Genomic DNA, 22,452 nt, shown 5'->3' with positions numbered 1-22,452 from the left:
GCATTTTCTGTTTTCATTTTGGATTCCCCGCATCGGCAGGGTTTTGCTTTTGTGTAAAATTTATAGGAACAAATGAAGGCCAAGCACAAGACTATGCTCAAAGAAAATTAAAGCATATTGAAACAAACTGCAAGTAGTCAAAAAAAGTAATGAATTCTCACTGAAGGCTGCATTAGTCCAACTTAGTGGGAATTATAGTCTTCTCATTATTGAAACGACAACAAAGGCCTTATAGCTCGTCTGGTGTTGGCAGCAAGTTTCTGATCTACAGATGCCAATCAGGTCTGTACCTTGCCCAATTCTTCACATTAAAAACTTTGACAACATGCAGAACAGACAATTCAATCATACTGAACGTCACAGTCAAATCCACTTCTGCCCTCACCCAACACTAGTGTGCATTTCACATTTTTTTTGCGGGGGGGGGGGGGGGGGGGGGGGGGGGGGGGAGGAATAACTGTTTCAAGTGAAAGAAAAAATGACTTGTATATCTTTCATTTAAGTTGCTTGATTTTGAATGTCAGATTCTAATAATTTAAGTACAAATACTGTTAAATTATCATCTTTTCTTTTTAGCTCTCCGAATATATATTTAGATATTCCTCATTACAGACCAACACACATATACACTGACACATTGAAATCAGACTTGTGCAATTATTCCAGAAATTAACTAAAATATAGAAGCTAGGAATCAGGAACTGGCCAGAGCAATCCATACTAAATTCAAAAAGCACAGACGTAACAGAAACATTACTTCATAAATGCATCCCCAAAATTAATTGCGATTGGCAGTTTTGGAACACTAAACATCTCGTATTAAGAGCAAGAAGTAATAGGACTACTTAATGCAGGCAAACAGAGCAGGCAAGTGGTGCGCAGTAATGAACTTGAGGTATAAAAGACATCTTGCATCGGGGAATATTATACATCAGAAAAAGAAAATGGCACCATAAGAGAAAAGATGTGGTTAGAAAGTAGAAGTAGTAACAGGTTCAGCTTAGCTGCTATTTCACCAGTGATTTAAATCCCAAAATTCAAACTCCTGTTTCCAAGACCATATACATTAATAGAGGGCTGAATTCAAAACTTGGGATTTAAATGAGGACACAGAAACACAGAAGTGGCCTTAGTCGCTTATTCAGTATGCAATTGGCGATTGCAAAGTGCTGAAAAAAAGTGACCTTTCCAAATAGCCGAAAGATCTTCAGGCAGATTGATAGGTTGCTAAAGGAAAAGAATGCCTGCCATGTCTTAATGCTTGGGAATGTAGCCACTTTTTCAGGAACTCAGTTGTTCAAAGCTTTATTTTCTTGCACTCAAACAAAAGCAATGTAAATAACTGAAGAACATTTTCCACTTAATGTCAGCATCAAGCACTCCAATGGCCAGGTCATGTATCTACAAGGCTGAATTCCCACACAACGTGTTTCAACCACAATGCTTTTTGCAATTAAAATATCTAATAATTCAAATTATGCAACTTTCAGTTAAAAGTATGTTGTATAGCAGCAGAGCTCCATTTCAAGCTATCCTTAATTCATTGCTCTTAAAATAATTAAATGTCCCAAGGCATTTCACAGGAACATTATAAATCAAAATTTGACTCTAAGCCACAAAAGGAAAATATAGATATGATCAAAAGCTTATCCAAAGAGATAAGTTTTAAGGAGCATTTGAGGGAATCAATACTTTGAGGCAGAGGTTTAAGAAAGGAATTCCATGGGTTAGGGCCGGAGCAGCTGAGGCCACAAACATCAATTGTGGAGCAAATAAAATGAGGGCTGTGCAAATGTGCAGTTTGTAAAAAGAGGTGATGCTCAACGAGACGCCATTGTAGGCCAGCAGAAAGATGATGGGTGAACAGGGCTTTTACAGGGAACCGAAAGTGCAAGTTAAGCCAGATGTGAATTAGAATAGTCAAGGCACGGAAGTGGGTGTCAGTAGTAGATGGAAGTGAAAATAGTGGTGATGGTGCAGGTGTGTCAGGAACTCATCTCACAGGTCAAACACAGCACTAAGATTGCAAACAACTTGGTTCAGTCTCAAACAATTGCCAGGGAGAGGGATGGAATAAGTAGCTCTCTTACAATCTTAGATTAGCACTGTAAACCCACATGCAGCTCAGAACTGCATCATGACATTCCACATTCATCCCAGCCACCAGAGTTCAGAACTTGCATCCCATCAGTTTGTGTTGGATTCATGACCAAGGTCAGAGAAGATGTGTGAGTGGCTAACCCAGAGACAAGTCCTAGCTCAATACTTTCCAATTCCCCTCCCACGAAGGAAACAGCAGAATATATGGCACCATAAACTTCTGCTGATGTGAAAGCTCCGTCTTGTCAAGCCCTTGTCTCAGAAAGATCCAGCCCAAAGATGGACAGAGATTGTTGTGCAACTGGTCACACCAATACAAGGAGACAGTCTCCCTGAGCCAGCTCTGCTTTGGAGGTGGTGCAGGGTGCACAACGCCGAGGTGGCGCCGGGGATCCCCAAATAGCGACGGGGATGCAGTGCAGGTGCGAGCCCCGCCTTTCATCTGCCTCCCGGATCAGAATCCCGGAATCAGTAGAGGCGGCCCAACAGGGCCCTGCCTCCCCGGTCCCGGACCCCCTGCGGCACGCACTCCTTTTCCCACCACCTGCCACAAGACCCGATCCCATTGGCTGCTCCGCCAAGCCCGAGCCCCGCCGCTCGCGCTCCCCTTTTACTGGTTTTTATTTTCAAACCTTTGTTTCCGCTCGCGGCCAAAACCATGATAACGTCGGGTACCCGCACATGCGCGACTGACGGCCCGGTATCCGCACATGCGTCGTCCGCGGCCCAGTGTCCGCACATGCGTAGAATGTACCTAGGAAAGAGCCTCAGGTAGTCAAACCAGCATCGTAACGATGCTATTGCTGAAGTCGCAGAAACTCCTCAATTCGTACATTGGCAACACCTATATAATGGTTGCATCACAAAGGGAGACCACTCACGCCATTGTGTCCGTGCCGGCTGTTTGCAAGAGCAACTGACATGACCTCCCTCTCCTACCATGAACCATACACCCACCCAACCCAACCTTGCATATATTTTACCCTTCTGATCCAATTCCTTTTTGAAATCCACCATCTAATCTGCCTCTACCACACTTTCAACCTGTTCATTTTAGATCCTAACCTCTCACTGCATAAATGACTGAAATAATAGTATTTCCTCATGTCGCCTTTGGTTCTTTTGCCAATCATCTTAAATCAATGTCCTTAGGTTCTCAACAATTCGGGAAATGTGAATTGTTTCTTCAAATCACCTCTGTCAGGACCTCTTTGTGATTTTAAATACAATGAACAGTTGGTGCTCGGAAGCCAATGTGCTTGAGGAGACACAAATGCAAAATACTGCTGCTGATGGAAATCGGGCGGGATTCTCCCCTACCCGGCGGGGCGGGGGGTCCCGGCATAGCGGAGTGGCGCCAACCACTCCGGCGTCGGCCCTCCCCAAAGGTGCAGATTTCACCGCACCTTTGGTGGCTAGGCCCACGCCGGAGCGGTTGGCACCACTCCGACTGGCGCCAAAACCGGCACCAACGGCCTTTGACGGCCGCCGCCCGGGGCTGGCCAAAAGGCCTTCGCTGGTTCGCGCATGCGCCGGTGGTGACGTCAGCGGCAGCAGCGGTGCATGCGCGCTGGGGGATTCTCTTCCGCCTCCGCCATGGTGTAGGCCGTGGCGGCAGCGGAAGAGAAAGAGTGCCCCCACGGCACTGGCCCACCCGCCAATCGGTGGGCCCCGATCGCGGGCCTGGCCACCGTGGGGGCACCCCCCAGGGTCCGATCGGCCGCCCCCCCAGGACACCGGAGGCCCGCTCGCGCCGCCGATCCCGCCGCCCCCAGAGGTGGTTCAAACCTCGGCGGCGGGAGAGGACTCCCAGCGGCGGGACTTCGGCCCATCGCGGGCCGGAGAATCGCCGCAGGGGGCTCGCCGCTCGATGTGGCGCGATTCCCTCCCCCGCCAATTCCCAAGTGGCAGAGAATTTCTGCCACGGCGGGGGCGGGATTTTCGGCGGCCCCGGGCGATTCTCCGACCCTGCGTGGGGTCGGAGAATTTCACCCCAGGGGTGGGATTCTTCGGTCCCCCAGCCACATGTATCTCGGTGGCTGGCCATTCGCTGGCAGCGGGATTCTCTCTCCCCACCACTTGTCAACTCTCATTGAAGCCACCTCACTGCCGGGAAACCCACGGGTGGGGTTGCACTGCCAGCGGGAAAAGAGAGTCCCAACGGCCGGAGAATTCCAGCCCAAATATAAATGCTGGAAATGCTCAGCAGGCCAGGTAACATATATGGAGAGAGAAACAAAGTTAACATTTCAAACCCGTGATCTTTCATCAAAACTGAAAAATTCATCATGTATCATGTCCAGTGAAGGCATGCCATATTCTTAACTTTACACATGGATTGAGTTCATATGGGAGCTTCTCAAATTGTGCTTTATCTGTTTAAAAATGAACACTGAAGAAATAAATCAGGTTGGTAGTAGGGGTGTGTGGGGACGTGGAGGAGCTACCCCTGGCTAATCATGCCAAGACAAATGTTATCTGTGGAATTCCTACCTGCCATTATTTGAAGGTTACTCCAAACACAGAGTCAATGGACTCCTTAACTCTGTGTTTGGGTTTGTAGTTCGACAAAGAAAAGGTCACGAGACCAGTTATCCACCAGTTAAGTGTGCAAGACCACCATCTATCTCCTATCGTATATTGATGGTCTTTCAGCTTCAAGCCATTCCGAGTAGTCTATGGCCATTGACGATATGGCCTTTTGATACCGAGATCCTTTATTTTCCCAAGACCCAGAAGAGGCCCAGTCAGACTGCAAGGAACACTAACAAGACAACTGCTGCAGAAAGAGACAGTGCCATCTTTGCCTTTTCAGAACCATCGGTTATCAACCAGTCTGAGAACCAGACTCCAATACTAGCCACCCATCATCAAGAAGTCAAAGTACTCCAGTTTCAAAGTTCACCTGAGAACCAACCTCCTAGATATTAGGCTATAAGAAACTTCACAAGCAATTGTGAACCCTTAAATTTATAAGACCCTTACTTAAAAGTTAAATTATCAAATCCATTCAAGAAACCACAGGCTGGACTTCCAGTGGCGTGGACGCGCAGGGCGGCCGCAACGCGAAGAGCCCCCGCCGGTGGCCATGAGTCACGGCGATTTCGGGGAAATACCCGAGTTTCGACGCAGCCCCCGACTACCGTCGGCCTTTGGGGCCGTCGCGAGCAGCCAGCGGGGCCGGTTTAAAAACTGATGAAGAACCCCGCGCGGGTGTTGGGGCGGCGGGGGCTGGGGTCCTGGGCCCAGCACGGCGTCGGGGCCAGAGCAGCGGGGGCGGAGCTACGAGGAGGCCGAGGAGGCAGGCCCAAGTCCAGGACACCATGTAAGAGCGGTGTCCCACAACGGATGGCTCCCACCTATGAGGAAGAAAGAAGGCTGGAACCTGGTCCCAGAGGAGTTCTGGATGAGTACAGAGGGGAAAGGAAGAGAGCTGGAAGATTTAAAGAAGTTTGGTGAAGTTTTTTTTTCCTCCCCTTTGTCTTTAAAAAAAAGAATAATTCAGATTGATGAAGGACAGAAGGGTGGATGGAGAGAGAGGAGAAGAGAAAGAAAGTGAAAAACAATAAGCTGCTAGAGGATGCGAAAAGCAGCGTCGAAGAAAGGAGGAAACGCGGGGTTGCCGTTGAAGGAGAAGACGAATAAAAGTGGTGATAGGATGGCGGAAGCCGAACTGCAAAGCGGGGCCACACTATTTACGGTGGAGAAGGTGACCGAGGTGATGGCGGGGAAGCTGGAAAAACAGTTTGTGAGTCACATGGAGGCCTGGAAAAAGGAGACAGCGGCCACATTGAAGTTACTGGTGGAGGAGACAATCGCCCCGATAATTGCCCCGTTGAAGGTGGCGGTGGCAAAGGCATTGGCCGAGGTGAGAGAGCAAGGCGAGAAGATGAAAGAAGAGGAGGAAGCCATGTCACGACACAGCGATCAGGTCACCTCGATGGGAGATGAGTTGCGGAGAGCGGTGGAGATTAATAGAGGTCTCCGAGCAAAGCGGGAAGACTTGGAAAACCGCTCAAGGTGGCATAATTTGAGAATTGTGGGCTTTCCCGAAGGGAAAGAGGGCCCAAGGCCAACACAATACTTCGCTAAGAAGTTGGCGGAGCTGATGGGGGAGGGTGAGAGCCCCTCCCAGTACGTGCTAGACCGAGCCCATCGGTCATTAAGGCCGAAGCCCAAAGTGAACGAGCCGCCAAGGGCAGTAATTATCTGCTTCCATAAGTTTTGCATGAAGGAGAAGGTGTTAAACTGGGCAAAGCAGAAGCGGGAGAAACTATGGGATGGTACTACGGTCTGGATCTACCAGGACTTGACGGTGGAGTTGGCAAAAAGATGAGCGGCGTTTGGGCGAGTGAAGGCGACGTTGTACAAGAAGGGGGTACGGTTTGGTATGGTGTACCCAGCGAGGTTGAGGGTAACGGCAAAGACTTTTATTTTGGGACAGCGGATGCGGCTGAGGCGTTCGTAAAGGCAGAAGGCTTGGGATAGACATGAAGAGCGGAGCTGGAAAAGAGACTGTGGACTGTGTTTGAACAGCCGGAAAATGTATAAATGTTATAACTTTCTTTTTACGGATTTGTATTGTAATCTACTTCTCTTTGTATTGTTATAGAGTGTAAGTTAATGGTGGGTTGATGGGCGCTCCGTGTTGCGACGGTTAAATGTTATGTTAGTGAATTGTATGGGTTGGATTGTTGGGTTTGTTTTTTTTTCTCTGTGACTTGGTGGAAGGGGATGATATGTCTTGGCGGGAGGGGGGGGGGAGGCGGGGGGGGGGGGGGGGGGGGGGCGGGGAGCCACCCGCACTAGCTAGCTAAAGTCAGTCAGCTAGTGAATGGAGGCGAGAGGAGAGGAGGGCTACGGACATTGGAGCCTGGATAGCAGGCATCAATGGGCCTACGAGGCGAGCGAGAGGGGGAGAGGAAGGGTTGGATGCTGGGGGATGTTGTTTCTGGGGGAAAGGTAGGGGGGGTTTTCGGGAGTGGGGGAAGGGGTTTGATGTTAACAATGTACAGGAGCGGGTCAGGCTTATGAGGCAGGGCCCGGCGGTATGTTGATGGTGGATAAGAAAGGTGGGGGGGTGAGAGACCCCCAGTAAGGATAGTTACGTGGAACGTGAGAGGGCTAGGAGGTTCGGTCAAGAGGTCAAGGGTGCTTGTGCATCTTAAAAGTCTGAAAACCGATGTGGCAATGCTGAAGGAGACTCACTTGAGGGTGAAGGACCAGGTAAGACTTAAAAAGGGTTGGGTTAGCCAAGTGTTTCACTCTGGATTTGATGGAAGGGCTCGAGAGGTAGCAGTGTTGGTCAGCAAAAGGGTACGCTTCCAGATTGAGAAGGTAGTGGCAGATCAGGGGGGTAGATATGTGATTGTGGCCGGGGCGCTGGATGGGAGATTAGTGGCGCTGGAAAGTGTATACGGTCCCAACTGGGACGATGCGGGATTTGCGAGGAAGGTGTTTGGAGCCATTCCTGACTTTGACACACACGAGCTGATTGTAGGGGGGACTGGAACCTGGTGCAGGAGCCAAGGTTGGACAGATCACTGCCGCGGGTCCCATCAGGGGGGGCAAAGGCGCTAGCTGGGCTAATGGTGGAAATGGGAGGGGTGAACCCTTGGAGGTTCCTGCACCCAGGGGAACGGGAGTACTCGTTTTTCTCAGCAGTCCATAGGGTATACTCGCGGATTGACTTTTTTGTGGTGGGAAAGGCTTTGCTGGCTAGAGTCAAGGGGTCGGAATACTCTGCAATTGCCGTGTCAGATCGCGCGCCACATTGGATGGATATGATGCTGGAGAAGGGGGTAGTGCAGAGGCCGGGGTGGAAACTGGATGTGGGGCTTTTGGGGAACCAAGTATTCTGTGAAAAAATTGAAAAGGTAATTAAGGAATATGTAAGATTCAACTGTACGGGTGAGGTATCAATGGCAGTCGTCTTGGAGGCTCTAAAGGCGGTAGTGAGGGGTGAGGTAATTTTGTTTAAGGCCAGGGTGGACAAAGAGGAGAGGTTGGAGCAGCAGAGGTTAATAGATGAGATGTTGGAGGCAGATAGGAGTTATGCAAAGGATGGGGACCCAGCGATGCTGGGAAAGAGGAAGGAACTACAGGCGAGCTTCGGCCGACTATCCACCAGGAAGACGGTGCGTCAACTGAGGCGAGCGAGCATGGAGACAAGGCGAGGCGTATGTTAGCAGGTCAGCTCCGGAGGGAAGCAGCAGCAAGGGAAATTCTTCAGGTAAGGGATAGGGCTGGGAAGTTGGTGGTGGCTCCGGAGCTGATTAACAAGGTTTTTGAGGAATTCTACGAGAGGTTGTACAGGTCAGAGCCACCCGGGGGAGACCGTGAGATGCGGGAATTTCTGGATGAGTTGGAGTACCCGAGGCTAGGGGAGGGAGACAAGGCTACATTAGAAGGAGCAATACTGGAGCAGGAGGATAAAAGACGCGATTGGGAGGATGCAGTCGAGGAAGGTGGCAGGGCCGGATGGGTTTCCGGTGGAATATTCTATAAAATTTAAAGATAAGTTGGCACCCCCGATGGTAGAGATGTTTGAAGAGGTGATAGGGAAGGGAGTGCTGCCACAAACCTTGGGGCAGGCATTGATTTCACTGTTGCTTAAAAAGGATAAGGATCCGACGGAGTGTGGGTCGTACAAGCCCATTTCACTTCTTATCGTGGACGCAAAGGTATTGGCAAAGGTACTGGCGGGTAGGCTGGAGGGTTGCCTCCCGAAGATGATAGCTGAGGATCAGACAGGGTTCGTGAAAGGGAGGGAGCTGTTTTCGAATATTAGGAGGGTCTTGAATGTCGTTATGGCACCAGCGGAAGGGAAGGAAACAGAGGTGGTGGTGGCACTGGACGCCAAGAAGGCTTTTGACTGGATGGAATGGGGGCACCTGATGGAAGTGCTGGAACGGTTTGGGATTGGACCAAGATTTGAGAACTGGGTAAAGTTATATAAGGAGCCGAAGGCGAGTGTCTGCACGAACAATATCAGTTCGAGATACTTCTCTCTCCACCGTGGGACGAGGCAGGAATGTCCTATGTCCCCCCTGCTGTTTGCGCTTGCGATTGAGCCGTTGGCCATCGCATTAAGAAGTTCGGGAGCATGGAAAGGAATAGTGAGGGGGGGGGGGGGATAGAGCATAGGGTGTCCTTGTATGCCGATGACTTGCTGCTGTATGTGTCGGAGCCGAGTGCGTCGATAGGAGGAATATTGGAGTTGCTGCAGGTATTTGGGTGTTTCTCTGGGTACAAGCTGAACTTGGACAAGAGTGAGTATTTCGTGGTGTCTCAACTGGGGGTGGGGGCAGGGGTGGTGGGGCTGCCATTCCGTAGGGCAGGGACTCACTTTAGGTATTTGGGGGTGCAGGTTTCGCGGGAGTGGGGAAGGCTTCGCAGATACAACATCACTAGCTTGGTGGGGAGCGTGAAAGCTGACCTGGCGAGGTGGGATGGTCTCCCTCTGTCACTGGCGGGTCAGGTGCAGGCGGTTAAAATGAACGTGTTGCCGCGATTTCTGTTTATTTTTCAATGCCTACCGATTTTCCTGCCAAAGACTTTTTTCAGGGAGATTGAGGGAAGGATTACCTCGTTTATATGGGGACGGAAGGTGGCCAGAGTGAGAAAGGTACTGCTACAGAGGGGAAGGCAGGCAGGGGGTTTGGGTCAACCGAACCTGATGTACTACTACTGGGCGGCGAATGTGGAGAAGGTGCGGACCTGGGTCAGAGGGGTTGATTCCCAGTGGGTCAGAATGGAGGAGAGTTCGTGCAGGGGGTCGGGGCTGAAGGCACTAGCAACGGCCCCGCTCCCGATAGCTCCGGGGCAATACTCAAGGAGTCCGGTAATAATAGCTTCATTGAAAATCTGGAGGCAGGTTGGGGTCAGGGTCGAGGGAAATGCCGATCCGGGAGAACCACAGATTTGAGCCTGGGAGGTGGGACAGAAGCTTTCAGAAATGGGAAGAGAAGGGGATTAAGACTCTAAAAGATTTGTTTCCTCAGGGTCGATTTGCAGGATTGAGGGAGCTGGAAGCGAAGTATGGGCTGGAGCAGGGAGAAGTGTTTAGGTATATGCAGGTTCGGGCAGCGCCGGCTCTAGGGTTGCTGGCGCCCCGGGCAAGCTGAACTTCGGCGCCCTTGGGGGGGGCGGGGCCGGGGCCGGGGGGGGGCGGGGCCGGGGCCGGGGGGGGGGGGGCCGGGGCCGGGGGGGGCGGGGCCGGGGGGGGGGGGCGGGGCCGGGGCCGAGGGGGGGGCGGGGCTGGGGCCGGGGGGGGGGGGGGCGAGCGGGGGGGCGGGGCGAGCGGGGGGGCGGGGCGAGCGGGGGGGCGGGGCAGGGGCGGGGCCGAGGGGGCCGGGGCCGAGGGGGCCGGGGCCGAGGGGGGGGGCGCGGGGGGGGGGGGGGGGGGGGGGGGGCGAGGCCGAGGAGGGGCGGGGGGGCGAGGCCGAGGAGGGGCGGGGGGGCGAGGCCGAGGAGGGGCGGGGGGGGCGAGGCCGAGGAGGGGCGGGGGTGGCGGACCCGAGGGGGGTCATCCAAATAATCTGCTATTGTGGGGGGAGAAAACAGCAAACTACCCTTCTTTGAACCATCTAGTTCTAACCCTGTTTCACAGGTATGGAAATTCCAGGATTCCAGATGATGGTCCCACTCCCAGACCAGAGAATACATAGACAGGAGTTGACACTGAATGTTTCACTGTCTTTCACGTATAAATTATAACAACCAACTCTTGGACTAAGATCTCACAGGTTGTTCCCCTGGCAATGAAGGAAATTACTGAGAGTAAATAACTGCAAATGGAAATAGTCAACTCCCACCATTCACGGGAATTCCACTCCCACTAGATCTCAAGGTTAAATTGCAAATGGTGAACACAGTTTATAATGGGACGGAATTGAAAAGGCTCAAGGCAAAGTAAGCACAGGGTGGAGAAGCACGCAGTCAAGGGTAAGAGCAAATACCTTCAGATGGGAGGGGGGTGGGAAGAGAGATGTGAAAGAGAGAATAAACAGGACTTCTTTCCTCAGTGAACTGGGTCGTGCACAAATCCAAGAGACAACCAATGTGGTTTGAATTAGCACAAAACCATTGCAGTTAATTGTTCCCTGTTGCATTCTCCATGTCGTCACATTCTCACAATCCTGTTGTTCTACGGTCTATCATTCCTGTTTACGAACCACCATGTGATTCCTCCGCACTCCATCATTCACTGATCTGATCATCGTAGCAGTGAAAAGGAGACAAATATTGACAGGATAAATTAGGTTACTTTCTTTTACTTCATGCCTGCAACTGCCTGACTCCAGGAAATATCCACAGTACACATCAAAATGTTATTATTACTGCATGCTTTCGGCACATTTAATGTGGGTTACACATTATCTGACCTCACTGGCTCCATCCTCCCCGGGTTACACACTGTCTGACCTCACTGGCTCCATCCTCCCCGGGTTACACACTGTCTGATCTCACTGGCTCCATCCTCCCCGGGTTACACACTGTCTGATCTCACCGGCTCCAACCCCGCGGACCCGAAGGGGGGGCGGACCCGAGGGCGGGGCGGGGGGGCGGACCCGAGGGCGGGGCGGGGGGGGGCGGACCCGAGGGCGGGGCGGGGGGCAGACCCGAGGGCGGGGCGGGGGGGACTGAGGGGGGGGGGTGGACCGAGCTGGGGGGCCGCCCTGGGGGCGGGCGGCCACCGCGCATGCGCTGGTTGGCACCGGCCCAACTGCGCATGCGCGGGACCCGAGTCTCTGGCGCCCCCGAGCACATAGCGCCCCGGGCGACAGCCCGAGTTGCCGGTGCCTTGAGCCGGCCCTGGGTTCGGGACTTTGCCAGGAAGGAGATACAGAGCTTCCCGGAGGAACCGGCCTCCACGTTCTTGGAGGAGGTGCTGGTGGCAAGTGGACTGGAGGAGGGGACGGTGTCAGCGGTATACGGAGCTATGTTGGAAGAGGATAAGGCACCACTGGAGGGGATCAAAGCGAAGTGGGAGGAAGAATTGGGAGAGGTTATAGAGGAGGGGGTCTGGTGTGAGGTGCACCGGAGAGTGAATGCCTCCACCTCGTGTGCGAGGTTGGGGCTGATACAGCTGAAGGTGGTGTACAGGGCACACCTCACAAGGGCAAGGATGAACCGATTCTTTGACGGGGTAGAAGATGTGTGTGAACATTGCAGTGGGGGGGGGGGGGGGGGCACGCTAATCATGTTCATATGTTTTGGTCCTGTCCAAAGCTTGGGGAGTACTGGAAGGAGGTGTTTAGGGTAATTTCCAAGGTGGTGCATGTGAAGCTGGACCCGGGTCCCCGGGAAGCCATATTCGGGGTGTCGGATCAGCCAGGGTTGGAAACGGGTGCAGAGGCAGATATCATAGCCTTCGCCTCGTTGATCGCCCGAAGGCGGATCCTGCTGGGATGGAGAGCAGCCTCTCCACCCTGTACCCTGGCATGGCAAGGGGACCTGTTGGAATACTTGACCCTTGAGAAGGTTAAGTTCGAACTGAGGGGAAGCTCGGAGGGGTTCTACAATTCATGGGCACTATTTATTATGCACTTTCAAGAACTGGATAACATTGAACATTAGTTGGGGGGGGAAGGGTGGGTGGGGTGCGGGGGGAGGGGGGCTATGTATATTGAAGATGGCTATGGGTAACCCCTGATTCCTTTTTTTTTTCTTTGTCATTTGTTTATGTTAACATGCAGGCTGATGTCTGGTTATGGTGGGAGGATGGGATTGTTGTTACTGTTATGGGGTTTGAGATATTTGTTGTTGGTTATTGATTGTTGTTGGGTGTAAATTCGGGAGAAAAATTGTGAAAAAGGAGGAGAATAAAAATATTTTTAAAAAAAGAACCCACAGGCTTGCCTCGTAGGAGACTGTAAATCATAAATCAGAGACTCAATTTACAGAAATCTGTAAAAGGGCACTATTTTTACTGTATTCAATCTTAGTGTGTGCATTAGTGAGATTCAGTGTGTGACTCTGTTAATTGAGAGTAACCTTTATTATTTTAAGCACACAAAAGCTTACTGCAGAATTATTTAATTGAACTACAAATTCCAAGAGTAAGGAAAGACATAACCCTTTCCACAGAAAACATACTGATCACGGGCAGTAAGAAAGCAAATGCATTCTACCTGTGAGAAATGTCAAAGGCTTTGAGCATTTGAGGGGAACTTGCCCTGGTTTACCATTGTCCCCTTCTTTCTGTATGCAGCATCCAACCGTAGGATCGAGAGTTGAGGGTGCCAGAAATTAAAATATATTTGCAGCCCAAAATCAAAGTGGAAAATTAAAAAAAAGAAAATGTTGGAAACTACTGTGCAGGTCAAGGCAACATCTGTTGTGAGAAGAAACAAAGGCATGGTTTTAACTCCTTCAAAACACCCACGTGTAGAAAGTTAAAAATCAGGCAGCGTTTCAGGTCAATGGCCTTTTGACGGAATTGGAAAATGTTACAGATAAACACACATTTATTTTTTTTAATGTCACGTCAGTGAATAACGAATGGTGCTTGACCTGAAGTTTCGGATTCCTAATAACTGCATTATTTTGCTTTTGCCTAATTTCTTAAAAATTAATTAATGGGATGTGGTAGTTAATAGAGTTCATGGACCGCTGCAGTCCATCTGTTGTAGGTATGTCCACACAGTGCTGTTTGGAAAGGAGTTTCAGGATTTTCACCCGGTGACAGTGAAAAAACAGCAATATAATTCCAAATTAGGAGACAGGTTCAGATAAAGGATCTGGATCGGCGCAGGCTGGGAGGGCCGAAGGGCCTGTTCCTGTGCTGTAATTTTCTTTGTTCTTTGTTCTTTGTTGAAGGAGAACTTGCAGATGGCGGTGTTGCCATGAGTCTGAGATCAGGGGTTTGGAAGGTGCAGTTAAAGGCACCTTGGCAAGTGCGACAATGCATCTCGTAATTGGTACGTAGCTGCTGCCGCAATGTGCCACGGATGAAAATGAAAGTGGGGAACCAATCAAGTGGGCTGCTTTGTCCTGGATGGTCTTGAGCTTCTTGAGTGTTGTTGGAACTGCAGTCATCCAGGCAAGTGCAGAATATTGCATCATGCCCCCGCTTGTGTCTTGTAATCAGTGGATAGGCTTCGGGGCGTTAGGAGGTGTGGTAATAACTGCAGAATTCCCAGCCGCTGATCTGCCCTTGAGGCCACAGCATTTATAATCGCTGATCGAGTTAAGTCAATGGTAATTCCCAGGAGATTGCTGGTGCGGGATTCAGCGAAGATAATGTCATTGAATTTCAATGTTAGATGGTTAGATTCTCTGCTGTTCAGGATGGTCATTGCCTGGCACTTGTCTGGCGTGATTGTTGTCCACTTATGGATATGGATTCCTTCATGATCTGAGGATTCGTGAATACAACTGAAAACTGAAATCGTTAGACAAACGTTCCCATGTCTGGCCTTACTTTGGATGAACCAGCAGGACTGTGGCAGATTTTGAGTTGGTGGGGGCTTTGCACAGTTTCATTTTCAGGGGCCCCAAAAGTTAATCTCTAATTATCAATAATAATTAACTAGCACGGCAGAAAGGATGTTTGATGAGGACTCATCTACTGAGGTAGTATGGGCTGAGGTTAGAAACAGGAAAGGAGAGGTCACCCTGTTGGTAGTTTTCTATAGGCCTCCGAAAAGTTCCAGAGATGTAGAGGAAGGGATTGCAAAGATGATTCTGGATAGAAGCGAAAGTAACAGGGTAGTTGTTATGGGGGACTTTAACTTTCCAAATATTGACTGGAAACGTGATAGTTCGAGTACTTTAGATGGGTCAGTTTTGGTCCAATGTGTGCAGGAGGGTTTCCTGACACAGTATGTAGATAGGCTAACAAGAGGTGAAGCCACATTGGATTTGGTACTAGGTAATGAACCAGGCCAGGTGTAAAATTTGGAGGTAGGTGAGCATTTTGGTGATAGTGACCACAATTCGGTTATGTTTACTTTAGCGATGGAAAGGGATAGGTATATACTGCATGGGCAACTGTTAGAGCTGGGGGAAATTATGATGCGATTAGGCAAGACTTAGGATGCATAGGATGGGGAAGGAAACTGCAGGGGATGGGCACAATTGAAATGTGGAGCTGGTTCAAGGAACAGCTACCGCGTGTGCTTGACAAGTATGTACCTGTCAGGCAGGGAGGAAGAGATCGAGCGAGGGAACCGTGGTTTACTAAAGTAGTTGAATCACTTGTCAAGAGGAAGAAGGAAGCTTATGTAAAGATGAGACGTGAAGGTTCAGTTAGGGCGCTTGAGAGTTACAAGTTAGCCAGGAAGGACCTAAAGAGAGAGCTAAGAAGAGCGAGGCGGGGCATGATAAGTCATTGGCAGGTAGGATCAAGGAAAATCCTAAAGCTTTCGATAGGTATGTCAGGAATAAAAGAATGACTAGAGTAAGAGTAGGGCCAGCCAAGGACAGTAGTGGGAAGTTGTGCGTGGAGTCAGAGGAGATAGGAGAGGCGCTAAATGAATATTTTTAGTCAGTATGCACATAGGAAAAGACAGTGTTGTCAAGGAGAATACTGAGATACAGACTACTAGACTGGACAGGTTGAGGTTCATAAGGAGGAGGTGTCAGCAATTCTGGAAAGTGTGAAAATAGATAAGTCCCCTGGGCTGGATGGCATTTATCCTAGGATTTTCTGGGAAGCTAGGAGGAGATTGCAGAGTCTTTGGCTTTGATCTTTATGTTGTCATTGTCTACAGGAATAGTGCCAGAGGACTGGAGGATAGCAAATGTTGTCCCCTTGTTCAAGAAGGGGAGTAGAGACAACCCTGGTAACTATAGACCAGTGAGCCTTACTTTTGTTGGAAAGGTTTATAAGAGACAGGATTTATAATCATCTAGAAAGGAATAATTTGATTAGGGATAGTCAACACGGTTTTGTGAAGGGTAGGTTGTGCCTCACAAACCTTATTGAGTTCTTTGAGAAGGTGACCAAACAGGTGGACGACGGTAAAGCAGTTGATATGGTGTATATAGATTTCAGTAAAGCGTTTGATAAGGTTCCCCACGGTAGCAGAAAATACGGAGACATGGGATTGAGGGTGATTTAGCGGTTTGGATCAGAAATTGGCTAGCTGTAAAAAGATAGAGGGCGGTGGTTGATGGGAAGTGTTCAGCTTGGAGTTCAGTTATTATGGTGTACCACAAGGATCTGTTTTGGGGCCACTGCTGTTTGTCATTTTTCTAAATGACCTGGAGGAGGGTGTAGAAAGATGGGTGAGTAAATTTGCGGATGACACTAAAGTCGGTGGAGTTGTGGACAGTGCGGAAGGATGTTGCAGGTTAAGAGGGACATAGATAAGCTGCAGAGCTGGGCTGAGAGGTGGCAAATGGAGTTTAATGCAGAAAAGTTTGAGGTGAATCATTTTGGAAGGAGTACCAGGAATACAGAGTACTGGGTGATGTGTTAGGCATGTTGGTTTGATGTGGACTGCACTCGATGCAGGGAAGCTAGAAACAGACGTCTAACACTGGAGAAGATCCAACACTGTTTTATTTAACAATAGAACTGATAAACATATTCAGCTGTGGGTCGACACTATACTGAACTGACTGGAGACCTAGTAGTAGCCTGACCAGACCTTACTAGCTACCGTCTGGTGTTTGCACTTGCTAGCTTGTGGACTCTGACTGTCTCAGTGGCTGGGTCCAGAGAGAGAGTGAAACCTAGTGCCCTCTGGCTTTATAGTGGTAGTGTCCTGTCTGGTGATTGGCTGCACTATGTTTGTGCTTACTGGTCATCCTGTGTGTTAATCACTGCCTGTCTGCACTCCATTATATACATGAGTGGATATTATGACACTGGGCTAATGGTAAGATTCTTGGATGAGCAGAGAGCTCAGTGTCCATGTACATAGTTCCCTGAAAGTTGCCACCTGATGTACCATCAATGACGACAGACAAGAGTCGGAAGAGTAAACTGTGGCTTTAATCACCCAAAAGATACCTGCTGGCAGCCGGTCCCAGAATGAGGGCAGGGCTGGAGGTTAGCCACCTTTATACTTCAACCCAAGGAGTGGAGCCAGCAGGGACAAACCCAGACATGTAACAAACAGTAAGAACAGTAAGTACAATAAGTAAAAACAGTAGGTACAATATAATACAGTGGTGTACCACATTCACCCCCGTTAAAAAAGAGTCCGGCGGGGGTGAAGTGAACGGATTGAATTAGAGATCGACTCTGTCAGGGGCTTTGACCTTCCGCTGTGATCGCCTCAGTGCCGGCTGTGGTGAGGACACTGGTGTCGGATGAAATGTTGAGGCCTGCGTATCCAGGAGCGTGTCGTCTTCCAGAAAAGTGGCAACGGAGGGTGACGGTGTAGAGTTGTGAGTCGCAACGGAGGGAGACATTGCAGAGTCGGGGGTCATGGTGATGGTCGCTGGGGAACCTATGGGTGCCAAGTCCCGAAGGGACACTGTGTCCTCCCGCCCGTCACGGTGTGCCACGTAGGCATATTGGGGGTTAGCATGGAGGAGAAGGACCAGTTTGACCAGGGGATCTGACGTGTGACTCCTCACATGCTTCCAGAGGAGGACAGGCCCTGGAACCATCAGCCAGGATGGGAGAGAGACCCCTGAGCTGGACTTCCTGGGGAAGACAAACATTCTCTTGTGAGGTGTCGCATTGGTGGAGGTACACAGGAGCGACCGGATGGAGTGGAGCGCATCGTGAAAGGCCTCCTGCCAGCGGGAGACAGGGAGACTTCTAGACCGTAGGGCAAGAAGGACGGCCTTCCAGACCATCGCGTTCTCCCTCGCCGCCTGTCCATTTCCCAGGGGTTTCATAGAATTTACAGTGCACAAGGAGGCCATTCGGCCCATCGAGTCTGCACCGGCTCTTGGAAAGAGCACCCTACCCAAGGTCAACACCTCCCCCTATCCCAATAACCCAGTAACCCCACCCAACACTAAGGGCAATTTATCATGGCCAATCCACCTAACCTGCACATCTTTGGACAGTGGGAGGAAACCAGAGCACCCGGAGGAAACCCGCGCACACACGGGGGGGTTGTAGCTGGAGTCCTGCTTGAGGCGATGCCCTTGCTAAGCAGGAACTGTCGCAGCTCATCATTCATGAAGGAGGAACCCTGATCGCTATGGATGTAAGTGGGGAAACTGAACCAGGCGATGAGGCCATGCAGGGCCTTGATGACTTTGGCAAAGGTCATGTCAGGACATGGGATGGCGAAAGGGAAACGTGAGTACTCATCAATGATGTTGAGAAAGTACACGTTGCGGTCGGTGGAGGGGAGGGGCCCTTTGAAATCGATGCTGAGGCGCTCAAAGAGGCGGGAGGCCTTCACCAGGTGTGCTCTGTCCGGCCGATAGAAGTGCGGTTTGCACTCCGCGCAGACCTGGCAGTCCCTGGTCATGGTCCTGACCTCCTCGATGGAGTAAGGCAGGTTGCGGGCCTTGATAAAATGAAAAAAAACAGATGACCCCCGGGTGACAGAGGTCACTGTGGAGGGCCCGAAGTCGGTCCACTTGTACGCTGGCACATGTACTGTGGGATAGCACATCTGGGGGCTAATTGCGCTTCCCAGGTCGATACAAGATATCATAATTCAATCCTCCACCTTAGGATCTTGTTATTCTTGATCTTGCCTCGCTGTGTGTTATTGAACATGAAGGCAACCGACCTTTGGTCAGTGAGGAGAGTGAATCGCCTGCCGGCCAGGTAATGCCTCCAATGTCGTATAGCTTCCACAATGGCCTGGGCTTCCTTTTCGATGGATGAGTGTCGAATTTCGGAGCCCTGAAGAGTACGGGAGAAGAAAGACACGGGCCTGCCCGCCTGGTTGAAGGTAGCGGCCAGAGCAAAATCAGACGCATTGCTCTCCACCTGGAACGGGATGGACTTGTCTACTGCGTGCATCGTTTTGATGCGGTTGAAGGCCAGGCGGACCTCAGCTGTCAGGGGAAGAATGGGGGATTTAATGAGTGGGCGGGCCTTGTCCGCATAATTGGGGACCCACTGGGCATAATAGGAAAAGAACCCCAGGCATCTCTTCAGGGTCATGGGGCAGTGGGGGAGTGGAAGTTCCAGGAGGTGGCGCATGTTGGCAGGATCGGGCCCGAGGACTCCGTTTTCCACAACGTAGCCAAGGATGGCTAGGAGGGTTGTATGGAAAACGCATTTCTCTTTATTGTATGTGAGGTTAAGGAGCTTGGAGGTGTGGGGGAAATGTTGGAGGTTAGCGTCATGGTCCTGCTGGTCATGGCCGCAGATGGTGACATTATCCAGATATGGGAACGTGGCCCACAGCCCGTACTGGTCAACCATTCGGTCCATCTCCCGTTGGAAGACCGAGACCCCATTAGTGACGCCGAAGGGGACCCTGAGGAAGTGGTAGAGGTGGCCATCTGCCTCGAAGGCAGTGTATTGGCGGTCCTCCGGGCAGATAGGGAGCCGGTGGTACGTGGACTTCAAGTCAATAGTGGAGAAGACGCGATACTGCGCAATCTGATTGACCATGTCAGATATGCGGGGAAGAGGGTACGCATCGAGCTGCGTGTACCGGTTAATGGTCTGACTGTAGTCAATGACCATCCAGTGCTTCTCCCCAGTTTTGACGACCACCGCTTGGGCTCTCCATGGGCTAGTACTGGCCTCTATGATCCCTTCCCGCAGGAGTCGCTGGCCCTCCAACCTGATAAAGGCCTTGCTCCGAGAACTGTATCGTCTGCTCCTCGAGCGGGGGTGGGGCGACCTTAAGGGTCGAGAGGCTACAGATGGTGAGAGGGGGCAGGGGTTCATTGAACTCCAAGGTAAGACTTTTGAGGTGGCATTGGAAATCTTGACCTAATAGTAGGGCAGCGCAGAGTTGGGGAGGACATAGAGCTTGAAATTTTTGTACTTGATGCCCCGTACTGTAAGGGTTGCGACACAGTACGCACGGACTTCCACGGAATGTGATTCGGAAGCCAGGGAGATTTTCTGGGTCGCGGGTAAAATTGGGAGGGAGCAGCGCCGTTCCGTATCTGGGTGATGAAACTCTCTGTGCTCCCTGAGTCGAAGAGGCAGGTCGTCTCGTGGCCATTGCTCCGGACAGCCATCATGGATTTAGTGAGGTGATGAGGTCGAGATTGGTCGAGGGTGATGGAGGCGAGCTTCGGGAGGTGGGTGGGCTGATTGAGGGTAGCGGAGGCCAGCATACGATCTGGTGAGCAGGGGTTCTGGGAGGCAGCAGGGTGGTTCCAAGATGGTGGCCCCCACAGGTCGCACGTGGCGGGTGGTGTGGAAGATGGGGGCTCAGATGACGGCCCCCACGGATCGCACGTGGCAGTTGGCGTCGAAGATGGCCGCCCCCACGGGTCGCACGTGGCGGATGATGTGGAAGATGGGGGCGGTCCCCACGGGCTACACGCAGCACTGCTGGGTTTAGAAACAGGTCGGGCCTTTAGAGAAGAATTTAGAGAAGTGGCCCTTCTTTCCGCACCCGTTGCAAATCGTGCTCCTCGCTGGGTAGCGTTGTCTGGGGGGCTTACCCTGGCCACAGAAGTAACATTTCGGGCCTCCGGAGTGGGCGGGTCGCTGCGCAGCACAGGCTTGCGGCGCCCCTGGGTCGGGTGATGGCGGTGCCCACGACGTCCACGAGGGTGCCGCGTGGTCGGAGGAGTAGGCATCCATGTCATGGAAGGCCACTTCCAAAGAGTCCGAGAGCTGTACTGTGTCTTGGAGGTCGAGTGAACCCCCTTCTAGTAGGCTCTAGCGGATGTAATTCGATTTTATGCCTGCGACATTGACGTCCCGGATTGGCAATTCATTGTGCTTGACAGCCGATACTGCCTTACAACTGCAGTTCCAGCCGAGTACCCGCAAGGCGCGCAGAAATTCCGCTTGCGATGCTCCCGGGCGTTGTCGCCTCATGGCAAGGAGATGCCTCGTTGACTTCCTTAACATACTGGCCCTTCAACAGTGTTATGAAATGAAAAATGAAATCAAAATCGCTTATTGTCACGAGTAGCCTTCAATGAAGTTACTGTGAAAAGCCCCTAGTCGCCACATTCCGGCGCCTGTCCGGGGAGGCTGGTACGGGAATTGAACCGTGCTGCTGGCCTGCTTGGTCTGCTTTAAAAGCCAGTGATTTAGCCTAGTGAGCCATCACCTCCTCGTACGAGGCAGCATCCCTGATAAGAAGGAAAACCTGCGGGCTCACCCTGAAGTTGTGAGTCTCAGCGACGGCGGCACGGAGGAATCAATGTAAGATTCAAAGCAGCTTAGCCAGTGTTCAAACGTGGCAGTGACGTCGGCTGCCTGGGGGGGCAGCTCCAGGCGATCAGGCTTGAGCGATGGACCATCTTAAAATTTCAGCTGATTAAATTGATGTACTATCAATGATGACAGAAGAGAGTCGGAAGAGTAAACTGTGGCTTTTAATCAGCTAAAGATACCTGCTGGCAGCCGGTCCCAGGGTGAGGGCAGGGCTGGAGGTTAGCCACCTTTATACTTCAACCCACGGGGAAGAGCCAGCAGGGACAAACCCAGACATGTAACAAACAGTAAGAACAGTAAGTACAATAAGTAAGAACAGTAAGTACAATATAATACAGTGGTTTACCACACCACCCAGGTTGATAGGGTTGTTAAGAAGGTGTACTGTGTGTTAACTTTTATTGTAAGAAGTCTTACAACACCAGGTTAAAGTCCAACAGGTTTGTTTCAAACACGAGCTTTCGGAGCACGGCTCCTTCTTCAGGTGAATGGAAAGGCTTGTTCCAGAAATGTTTATATAGACACAGTCAGACTCTGACTGTGTCTATATAAACATTTCTGGAACAAGCCTTTCCATTCACCTGAAGAAGGAGCCGTGCTCCGAAAGCTCGTGTTTGAAACAAACCTGTTGGACTTTAACCTGGTGTTGTAAGACTTCTTACTGTGCTCACCCCAGTCCAACGCCGGCATCTCCACATCTTAACTTTTATTGGTAGAGGGATTGAGTTTCGGAGCCATGAGGTCACATTGCAGCTGTACAAAACAATGGTGCAGCCGCATTTGGAGTATTGTGTACAGTTCTGGTCGCCGCATTATAGGAAGGATGTGGAAGCATTGGAAAAGGTGCAGAGGAGATTTACCAGGATGTTGCCTGGTATGGAGGGAAGATTTTACGAGGAAAGACTGAGGGACTTGAGGCAGTTTTCATTAGAGAGAAGAAGGTTAAGAGGTGACTTAATAGAGGCATACAAGACAATCAGAGGATTAGATAGGGTGGACAGTGAGAGCCTTTTTCCTCGGATGGTGATGGCGAGCACAAGGGGACATAGCTTTAAATTGAGGGGAGATAGATATAGGACAGACGTCAGAGGTAGGTTCTTTACTCAGAGAGTAGTAAG

The 22,452-nt window shown here is 50.9% G+C and overlaps 1 protein-coding gene across 5 annotated transcripts in view; it reads right to left on the bottom strand.

Moving 5' to 3' along the window:
- zbtb41 (zinc finger and BTB domain containing 41) overlaps positions 1 to 22,452 on the bottom strand; it is a 153,285-nt gene that overhangs the window by 44,979 nt on the left and 85,854 nt on the right. Inside the window, exon 1 of one of the 5 annotated variants that reach the window (XM_038794871.1) lies at positions 2,733 to 2,800. The exons of the other annotated variants lie outside the window; for them this stretch is intronic. The gene's annotated coding sequence lies outside the window, so the exon portion shown is untranslated. Of the gene's footprint in view, positions 1 to 2,732; positions 2,801 to 22,452 lie in introns of those variants that run through there. 5 annotated transcript variants of the gene reach the window in all.

The sequence above is a fragment of the Scyliorhinus canicula genome, chromosome 4 (assembly GCF_902713615.1).
Source record: "Scyliorhinus canicula chromosome 4, sScyCan1.1, whole genome shotgun sequence".
In the NCBI taxonomy this organism is placed as follows: domain Eukaryota; kingdom Metazoa; phylum Chordata; class Chondrichthyes; order Carcharhiniformes; family Scyliorhinidae; genus Scyliorhinus; species Scyliorhinus canicula.
This window is presented reverse-complemented; position numbering and strand designations above follow the sequence as displayed.